The sequence below is a fragment of the Oncorhynchus keta genome, unplaced genomic scaffold (genome assembly GCF_023373465.1).
Source record: "Oncorhynchus keta strain PuntledgeMale-10-30-2019 unplaced genomic scaffold, Oket_V2 Un_contig_28133_pilon_pilon, whole genome shotgun sequence".
Classification (NCBI taxonomy): domain Eukaryota; kingdom Metazoa; phylum Chordata; class Actinopteri; order Salmoniformes; family Salmonidae; genus Oncorhynchus; species Oncorhynchus keta.
In genome coordinates, this window is record NW_026285871.1 from 18,087 (window position 1) to 28,671 (window position 10,585).

The 10,585-nt window shown below is 47.3% G+C and overlaps 1 long non-coding RNA gene across 1 annotated transcript; it reads left to right on the forward strand.

The window, feature by feature from the left end:
- Positions 1-4,680: 4,680 nt before the first annotated feature.
- LOC127923065 (uncharacterized) lies at positions 4,681-7,335 on the forward strand. The gene is made up of 3 exons (XR_008113198.1): positions 4,681-6,417; positions 6,466-6,579; positions 6,718-7,335. It is a non-coding gene; the product is annotated as an uncharacterized LOC127923065 (long non-coding RNA).
- Positions 7,336-10,585: the final 3,250 nt, after the last annotated feature.

Consider the following 10,585-nt stretch of genomic DNA (forward strand, 5'->3'; position numbering starts at 1 on the left):
ATCCTGTTTGGGCCACTAGGGGACTTGGAGAGCTCCGGGGGCTTCCGTGAGGGAAGCAGCTCTGGAACTACTGAGACCAGCCACGGAAGTCGGGACACAGGAGACTCTGGTCACTACTCCAACGAAGAGATAAGCAATGAGATGAGCAACTCGTCCACCGCCACCTCAGGCCGTAACTCCAGGCCTCTGTCCTTCAGGTCGGAGTTGGATGACAGCCCAACTCCAGAGACGGAAGAAGAAGAAAAGCCTGGTTTTAAAGTGGAATCTGAGGTGACGCCACCAAGACCTCCCTACCGTCACCACCATGGTCTCCACCAGCCTGGTCATGACACTGTCCAGCATCCCTGTTCCCTCTCGGCTGAGGAAGCTGTTTATCCTGCCCAGGCCACCGTCCAGCATCCCTGTTCCCTCTCGGCTGAGGAAGCTGCTTATCCTGCCCAGGCCACCGTCCAGCATCCTGCCCAGGCCACCGCCCTGTTCCCTCTCGGCTGAGGAAGCTGCTTATCCTGCCCAGGCCACCGTCCAGCATCCTGCCCAGGCCACCGTCCAGCATCCCTGTTCCCTCTCGGCTGAGGAAGCTGTTTATCCTGCCCAGGCCACCGTCCAGCATCCCTGTTCCCTCTCGGCTGAGGAAGCTGTTTATCCTGCCCAGGCCACCGTCCAGCATCCCTCACGGCCCTGTTCCCTCTCAGCGGAGGAAGCTGTTTATCCTGCCCAGGCCACCGTCCAGCATCCCTCACGGCCCTGTTCCCTCTCAGCGGAGGAAGCTGTTTATCCTGCCCAGGCCACCGTCCAGCATCCTCACGGCCCTGTTCCCTCTCAGCGGAGGAAGCTGTTTATCCTGCCCAGGCCACCGTCCAGCATCCCTCACGGCCCTGTTCCCTCTCAGCGGAGGAAGCTGTTTATCCTGCCCAGGCCACCGTCCAGCATCCCTCACGGCCCTGTTCCCTCTCAGCGGAGGAAGCTGTTTATCCTGCCCAGGCCACCGTCCAGCATCCCTCACGGCCCTGTTCCCTCTCAGCGGAGGAAGCTGTTTATCCTGCCCAGGCCACCGTCCAGCATCCCTCACGGCCCTGTTCCCTCTCAGCGGAGGAAGCTGTTTATCCTGCCCAGGCCACCGTCCAGCATCCCTCACGGCCCTGTTCCCTCTCAGCGGAGGAAGCTGTTTATCCTGCCCAGGCCACCGTCCAGCATCCCTGTTCCCTCTCAGCTGAGGAAGCTGTTTATCCTGCCCAGGCCACGGCCCAGTCAGCAGGCTCGTCCTGATGATAGGTTACCCAACCTGAATGCGGCTTATTTTCAGTTGAAGCAGCCCACCTTTCTCGCTTCTTTGCCTCCTGAAATAGGTCCTTGGGCAAGGAACATACAGTTACATAGAGGAATCAGGAAGTTTAAGCTTTAAGGAGGAAATGGGTTTGCTTCAGGTCTACCTCAAGATATTTGTAATGAATGGTGTTGTTTTCCTGTTTCATTTTGATCTTATTTTCAGTCTGTCTGGTTTCTGTCTTTGTGTCAGGTCTTTAGGGATGATTTCTTAGACCCCAACCTCAGCGGGGCTCGGAGACAACCGGATGCATCCGGTTTTCAGGGGAACTGGAAAGAGAGACTTCTGCTTTAGGACGTTAACAAGCCGACGTTCCATCTTAACTCCTCCTCCACATTTACAGGATTGGTTGAACGGTGTAGAAGAGAACCCCCCCTATTAGCACAACAAAGAAAGAAACACCACACAGATGATGGTTTGTCATGAATTGGTGAAAAGGGATGATAAGCATGTTCAGTGAAGATTGGACATTGGAAGGAGCTTTTACATTTTTTATAGAATTTTTTTTAAATTTTTTTTTTACAAAACTAAACTTAATCTTTGTCCGGGAAACCAGTCCTTAATGTCTGTCCTAAACCAAAGCTCACCCACCAATGAATGTGCAAAAGGATGTAAAAAATATATTGGTTTATGATACATTCTATAATGAAGTATATTGTTTTCGTCCATTGAAGCAGAGGGTTGGTGACCCTCCTCATTGCTGATTGTCTACCTCAGTTTCACTCTGACTCTGTATATATAGTACTACCTCATTTATAACAGTATATTGTGCAAGTACCGTATTATACTACTACCTCGTTTTAAGAGTATATTGTGCAGTATTATTTTCCCTGACTCAGGGTAATGAGGTTGAAAATATTTCAAAGCCATGTCGTCTTACCTGCAGGAGTTTATAGTTAGTTTAGTGGTCCTTCTGTAGCTCAGTTGGTAGAGCATGGCGCTTGTAACGCCAGGGAAGTGAGTTCGATTCCCGGTACCACCTGTACGTAGAATGTATGCACACATGACTGTAAGTCGCTTTGGATAAAAGTGTCTGCTAAATGGCATATATTACTATTACTATTTAGTTTAGTGAGTTACAGGCTGAATTTAGTTTGAAGATTTGTGAAAATTCCTTTTGAAATTATTTGTTGGAATTATTTGTTGTTTTTTTTGTAAGGTTGGAAAAGCGTTACGTTTTTTTTTTTTTAAAATGTTTATGACGAGCCTCTTCAGTATAGTTTTAACATTGAAGTGCATTAGATACTGTATCATCAGTCTCTATTTGAGTAAGATCAAGTAACTAAAAATTAAACGTTGAACTGGCATTTGCAGTACGGCGTACCTTTAAAAGCTTTAAAATGGCCTTATTACGTGGAAAAGGGCTTTGCAGATGATTGTAGATACAGAGAACCAAAGAAAGAGTAGGAACACGCAAAATAACAGACGTACAGTATTGTAAGTGTCCTCTGAATCATTTCGCTGACGTGTCAAGAATGTATATTTCTCATTGAATTATCGAGTTGAATACAATTCTTATTGTACATTTTCAAGACACGTTTTTATATCTGGTTGAAAGCTTTAGTGCTCTGTCTTTCAGACGAGTGTTCTCCATTTGCCTTCTATGTACAGTAGATCATTGATGCTGGATGCAGCGTTGCCACTGTGCTATTAGATGCCAAAGAGTTGTCTACTTCCTCAGATGGGGGGATTCAGATAGATCAGACGGGAGGACTGATGGGTCCTCCAGATAGATCAGGGGAGGTCTGATGGGTCCTCCAGATAGATCAGACGGGAGGACTGATGGGTCCTCCAGATAGATCAGACGGGAGGACTGATGGGTCCTTCAGATAGATCAGACGGGAGGACTGATGGGTCCTCCAGATAGATCAGATGGGAGGACTGATGGGTCCTCCAGATAGATCAGGGGAGGACTGATGGGTCCTTCAGATAGATCAGACGGGGAGGCCTGATGGGTCCTCCAGATAGATCAGGGGAGGACTGATGGGTCCTTCAGATAGATCAGACGGGAGGCCTGATGGGTCCTCCAGATAGATCAGACTGGAGGACTGATGGGTCCTCCAGATAGATCAGACGGGAGGACTGATGGGTCCTCCAGATAGATCAGACGGGAGGACTGATGGGTCCTCCAGATAGATCAGACAGGAGGACTGATGGGTCCTCCAGATAGATCAGACGGGAGGACTGATGGGTCCTCCAGATAGATCAGACTGGAGGACTGATGGGTCCTCCAGATAGATCAGACAGGAGGACTGATGGGTCCTCCAGATAGATCAGGGGAGGCCTGATGGGTCCTCCAGATAGATCAGACGGGAGGCCTGACGGGTCCTCCAGATAGATCAGACTGGAGGACTGATGGGTCCTCCAGATAGATCAGGGGAGGACTGATGGGTCCTCCAGATAGATCAGGGGAGGCCTGACGGGTCCTCCAGATAGATCAGACGGGAGGCCTGACGGGTCCTCCAGATAGATCAGGGGAGGACTGATGGGTCCTCCAGATAGATCAGGGGAGGACTGATGGGTCCTCCAGATAGATCAGACGGGAGGACTGATGGGTCCTCCAGATAGATCAGACGGGAGGACTGATGGGTCCTCCAGATAGATCAGACGGGAGGACTGATGGGTCCTCCAGATAGATCAGACGGGAGGACTGATGGGTCCTCCAGATAGATCAGGGAGGACTGATGGGTCCTCCAGATAGATCAGACGGGAGGACTGATGGGTCCTCCAGATAGATCAGGGGAGGACTGATGGGTCCTCCAGATAGATCAGACGGGAGGACTGATGGGTCCTCCAGATAGATCAGACGGGAGGACTGATGGGTCCTCCAGATAGATCAGACTGGAGGACTGATGGGTCCTCCAGATAGATCAGACTGGAGGACTGATGGGTCCTCCAGATAGATCAGGGGAGGACTGATGGGTCCTCCAGATAGATCAGACGGGAGGCCTGACGTGTCCTCCAGGTAGATCAGATGGGAGGACTGATGGGTCCTCCAGATAGATCAGACTGGAGGACTGATGGGTCCTCCAGATAGATCAGACAGGAGGACTGATGGGTCCTCCAGATAGATCAGGGGAGGCCTGATGGGTCCTCCAGATAGATCAGACGGGAGGCCTGACGGGTCCTCCAGATAGATCAGACTGGAGGACTGATGGGTCCTCCAGATAGATCAGGGGAGGACTGATGGGTCCTCCAGATAGATCAGGGAGGCCTGACGGGTCCTCCAGATAGATCAGACGGGGAGGCCTGACGGGTCCTCCAGATAGATCAGACGGGAGGACTGATGGGTCCTCCAGATAGATCAGACGGGAGGACTGATGGGTCCTCCAGATAGATCAGACGGGAGGACTGATGGGTCCTTCAGATAGATCAGACGGGAGGACTGATGGGTCCTCCAGATAGATCAGATGGGAGGACTGATGGGTCCTCCAGATAGATCAGAAGGGAGGACTGATGGGTCCTCCAGATAGATCAGAAGGGAGGACTGATGGGTCCTCCAGATAGATCAGGGGAGGACTGATGGGTCCTCCAGATAGATCAGACGGGAGGACTGATGGGTCCTCCAGATAGATCAGGGGAGGACTGATGGGTCCTCCAGATAGATCAGGGGAGGACTGATGGGTCCTCCAGATAGATCAGGGGAGGACTGATGGGTCCTCCAGATAGATCAGACGGGAGGACTGATGGGTCCTCCAGATAGATCAGGGGAGGACTGACGGGTCCTCCAGATAGATCAGATGGGAGGACTGACGGGTCCTCCAGATAGATCAGACGGGAGGACTGATGGGTCCTCCAGATAGATCAGATGGGAAGACTGATGGGTCCTCCAGATAGATCAGACGGGAGGACTGATGGGTCCTCCAGATAGATCAGAAGGGAGGACTGATGGGTCCTCCAGATAGATCAGATGGGAGGACTGATGGGTCCTCCAGATAGATCAGATGGGAAGACTGATGGGTCCTCCAGATAGATCAGACGGGAAGACTGATGGGTCCTCCAGATAGATCAGACGGGAAGACTGATGGGTCCTCCAGATAGATCAGACGGGAAGACTGATGGGTCCTCCAGATAGATCAGACGGGATGATGTCACAGGAGATTCGAGAGTTGGGGCTAGTTCCATTTCAATTCAGTCAGACCACAAGATTCTGACTATCAAATAACCCCTATGTGTGAAGAGCAACGTAATCAAGTTTTATATCTTTGAAAAGCAAATAATCTTGACCAAAGAAGATGTTGTTTTAATAATTAGTTATTTGGTTTTACTTTTTTTTCACAACAGTATTTGCATAATGTGTTATAAGATGCTAGGATTTTGATTAACTAGAAAAGGCATTTTTAAAGTCTAATCATTGTGATGCCAAGTTCCATTTCGTTTTGTGTGGCTTGAGAGGTCAAAGAGCGTTCAGTTGTCAGTTGGATCGTGTTCATGAGATTTCACCTGAAAAAATGTTCAAAGTTTACTTTTGGGACTTTTTTAAAACATTTTATGGTTTTGTTTATTTTAGGATAGTTTTATTTCGTGTTAAAGCATATTTTTCCTGAGGTCATGTCTACACTTGACACTTGCATGTGACTTCTGCTATCGGAATCAAAGGTCGCATTGAAAAGACGGGTCGCTTTGTGGTCTGATTGTGTTCAGATCTGGTTACCACTTCAGGAGTTGGTCAGGGATGCATTGTGTTCAGATCTGGTTACCACTTCAGGAGTTGGTCAGGGATGCATTGTGTGTGGATTTCTCCTCCGTCTGGACACAATCAGGCTACCGAAAGTGCATACAGTGGGCGATGTCATCAGCACTCCTCTCATAAGTCTCCAGAAAGCTTGTTTTGAAATCGAGAGGCGCCTTTTTCATTATAACGTTAGAGGACATACATTGTTAGTGTGTGAGGAACGTGTTTGCTGGCCTCAGAAATGCCAACAAGCTAATATTTAGAATAGCTATTTTTTTTAGTTTGGCTGGTGTTATGCAAACCCTTTTGCAATCCCTTTAGTGTTGCTTGCTAGCTACAGAGGTTAGCTGGCTAGTTAGCTACAGTAGTTAGCTACAGAGGTTAGCTGGCTAGTTAGCTACAGTAGTTAGCTACAGAGGTTTAGCTGGTTAGCTACAGTAGTTAGCTACAGTAGTTAGCTACAGAGGTTAGCTGGCTAGTTAGCTACAGAGGTTAGCTGGTTGGTTAGCTACAGTAGTTAGCTACAGTAGTTAGCTACAGAGGTTAGCTAGCTGGTTAGCTACAGTAGTTAGCTACAGTAGTTAGCTACAGAGGTTAGCTAGCTGGTTAGCTACAGAGGTTAGCTGGCTAGTTAGCTACAGAGGTTAGCTGGCTAGTTAGCTACAGAGGTTAGCTGGCTGGTTAGCTACAGAGGTTAGCTGGTTGGTTAGCTACAGAGGTTAGCTGGCTAGTTAGCTACAGAGGTTAGCTGGTTGGTTAGCTACAGTAGTTAGCTACAGAGGTTATCTGGCTGGTTAGCTATTGCCATCAGTTGTTGTTGTGTTATTATCATATTTAGCCAATTCCACAGTTTGTAGAATGCATACTGGCATTTGAATATAGCGCAGGAAAAAGGGGAATCCGGAAACAATGTGGACACGGTTACACATTTATTTGTAGGTGTAGACACATGACACTTTCGGAATTCCCTGATCAGAATTCCCTGATCAGAATTCCATGATCAGAATTCCCTGATCAGAAATCCATGATCAGAATACTAAAGCTGCGTGAACTGTCAAGTCTAGACACGGCCTTAGATGGATATCAGAAAAGACTGGGCTATTATCCCCCTCTGTCTGTGTTCTCAGAGCCTGCGTCAGGGACAGGTTTTGTCGGCTAGGGAGCTTGTGTCCTTTTATTTCTACTATTTAACATGTGTTTTTTGTTGTAATTTCCTGATTTTGTTATTCATATTTAGCATATCGTGTATTTCTTTCTCCCAAGTATTAAAGTTCTGTGTTACAAACCATATTATTTTATCCTCTCAAGATGGTCTCATCATTTGAATAAAAATGTTTCCTGAAAAAGTTTTCCAGTTTTCCATTTTTTTTCTCCAAAATCATTGATATGGATGTGATGAGGACATAGTTTTATCTCAGTGTCACCAAAATAAACTATACAGTGTCAACAGATACAGGATTTGTTCGTATATGTGGATCTAAGTCTGTCCAGCAAACCAAAAATGGCTCTGTGTGAAAATTGCATTCTGGGAACTTTTGCAGCAAATGTTCTCATAACTCATAAAAAAACCGTCTAGTCGTGCTGATGATTTATAGAACGTTTGTTTTAAACATTTACCTGTTGTTGCAAGAACATTTCTAGAAAATATTGAATCTGTAGGTTCATGCTCTACAACATCCGCAGAGTACGACCCTGCCTCACACAGGAAGCGGCGCAGGTCCTAATCCAGGCACTTGTCATCTCCCGTCTTGATTACTGCAACTCGCTGTTGGCTGGGCTCCCCTGCCTGTGCCATTAAACCCTACAACTCATCCAGAACGCCGCAGCCCGTCTGGTGTTCAACCTTCCCAAGTTCTCTCACGTCACCCCGCTCCTCCGCTCTCTCCACTGGCTTCCAGTTGAAGCTCGCATCCGCTACAAGACCATGGTGCTTGCCTACGGAGCTGTGAGGGGAACGGCACCTCAGTACCTCCAGGCTCTGATCAGGCCCTACACCCAAACAAGGGCACTGCGTTCATCCACCTCTGGCCTGCTCGCCTCCCTACCACTGAGGAAGTACAGTTCCCGCTCAGCCCAGTCAAAACTGTTCGCTGCTCTGGCCCCCAATGGTGGAACAAACTCCCTCACGACGCCAGGACAGCGGAGTCAATCACCACCTTCCGGAGACACCTGAAACCCCACCTCTTCAAGGAATACCTAGGATAGGGTAAGTAATCCTTCTCACCCTCCCCCTAAAAGATTTAGATGCACTATTGTAAAGTGGCTGTTCCACTGGATGTCATAAGGTGTATGCACCAATTTGTAAGTCGCTCTGGATAAGAGTCTGCTAAATGACTTAAATGTAAAATGTAAGGTTACCAGCATGTGTCATTAGGTTATTGGGGACATTGTGGGAACGTCATAAAGATAAGTTCACGAAAACACACAAAAAAACAAAACTCCATTTGTGTCGACATTCAGATCATGTGTGTAAATTTTTTTTTACAAGAATGTTGACAGCCTTTGAGGTTTAAAAAAAAAAAAAAAAAAAAAAAAGGTTCCCAGAACATTTAAATTAGGTTGTACATTACAGGCGATGGGTTCCCAAAACACAATGCTCAGTTGTGATGACATTCATACAATGTTTACGTTAGGTTGCACAGAACGTTCCCATAATGTTGTATGATGTTTCCACAATTTACAAATAAGTCTGTTTTTCTATGACGTTCGTAGCCTCTTTGTTTTAGGTTTAACATAATATTGAAATATATATATATATAAACACAACATGCAACAATTTCAAAGATTTTACTGAGTTACGGTTCATATAAGGAAACCAGTCAATTGAAATAAATTTCACATGACTTGAATAGAGATATGCATCTGTTGGTCACAGATGCCTTAATAAAACAATAGGAGTGTGGATCAGAAAACCAGTCAGTATCTGGTGTGTCCACCATTTGACTCATGCAGCGACACATCTCCTTCACATAGAGTTGATCAGGCTGTTGGTTGTGGCCTGTGGAATGTTGTCCCACTCCTCTTCAATGGCTGTGTGAAGTTGATGGATATTGGCGGAACTGGAACACGCTGTTGTACACGTCAATCCACAGCATCCCGAACATGCTCAATGGGTGACATGTCTGGTGAGGATGCAGGCCATGGAAGAACTGGGGCATTTTCACCTTCCAGGAATTGTGGACAGATCATCATGCTGAAACATGAGGTGATGGCGGTGGATGAATGGCACGACAATTGGGCTTCAAGATCTCACCACAGTATCTCTACCATCGATAAAATGCAATTGTGTTTGTTGTCTGTAGTTTATGCCTGCCCATAACATAATCCCACCACCACCATGGGACTCTCTGTTCACAACGCTGACATCAGCAAACCGCTCGCCCACACAACGCCATACACGTTGTTTGCCATCTGCGAGGTAAAGTTGAAACCGGGATTCATTTCATCTCGACATTTCCTTTGGGTTTTTGTGCGGGATTGTTTTCGTTTTCGCTAGTTCATGTTTGTTTTTCCCTGGACTGTGGACAATAAAGCAGATGAGCTCAGGGCGAGGATCCCCTTCCAGAGAGACATCAGGTACCGTAACATACTCTGTCTCACGGAATCATGGCTATATATCTGGATATACTGTCCCCGTCCATACAGCCAGCTGGGTTCTTAGACGGATTACCAGGACGTTGTACTCCGAGCATACGCTGACCAACTGACAAGTGTCTTCACTGACATGTTCAATCTGTCCCTGACTGTGTCTGTAATACCAACATGTTTCGAGCAGACCACCATAGTCCCTGTGCCCAAGAACACTAAGGTAACCTTCCTAAATCACTACCTTCCCATTGCACTCGCGTCTGTAGCCGTAAAGTGCTTTGAAAGGCTGGTCATGGCTCACATCAACTCCATTATTCCAGAAACCCTAGACCCACTCCAAAATGCATACCGCCCCCAACAGCTCCACACACAACGCAATCTCTATTGCACTCAACACTGCCCTTTCCCACTTGGACAAAAGGAACACCTATGTGAGAATGCTATTCATTGACTACAGCTCAGCGTTCAACACCATAGTGCCCTCAAAGCTCATCACTAAGCTAAGGACCCTGGGACTAAACACCTCCTCTGCAACTGGATCCTGGTCTTCCTGACGGTTCGCCCCAGGTGGTGGTAGGGTGGGTAACAGCACATCCTCCATGCTGATCCTCAACACGGGACCCCTCAGGGGTACGTGCTCAGTTCCCTCCTGTACTCACTGTTCACTCATGACTGCATGGCCAGGCACGACTCCAACACCTTCATTGTTTGCCAGCTAATCTCAGCTAATCTGAGGCTCCTGAACAGCTAATCAAATGGCTACCCAGACTATTTGCATTGTTCCCTCCCCTTTATACTGCTGCTACTATCTGTTTATTATCTATGCATAGTCACTATAATTCTACATACATGTACATATTACCTCAATACCTGACTAATCTATGCCCCGCACATTGACCCTGTACCGGTTCCTCCTGTATATAGCCTAACTTTTCACCTGAGCTTTGCTCGTTTCATATTTATTTTGATCCTTACAAACTCCCCAGTCCCTGCCGATG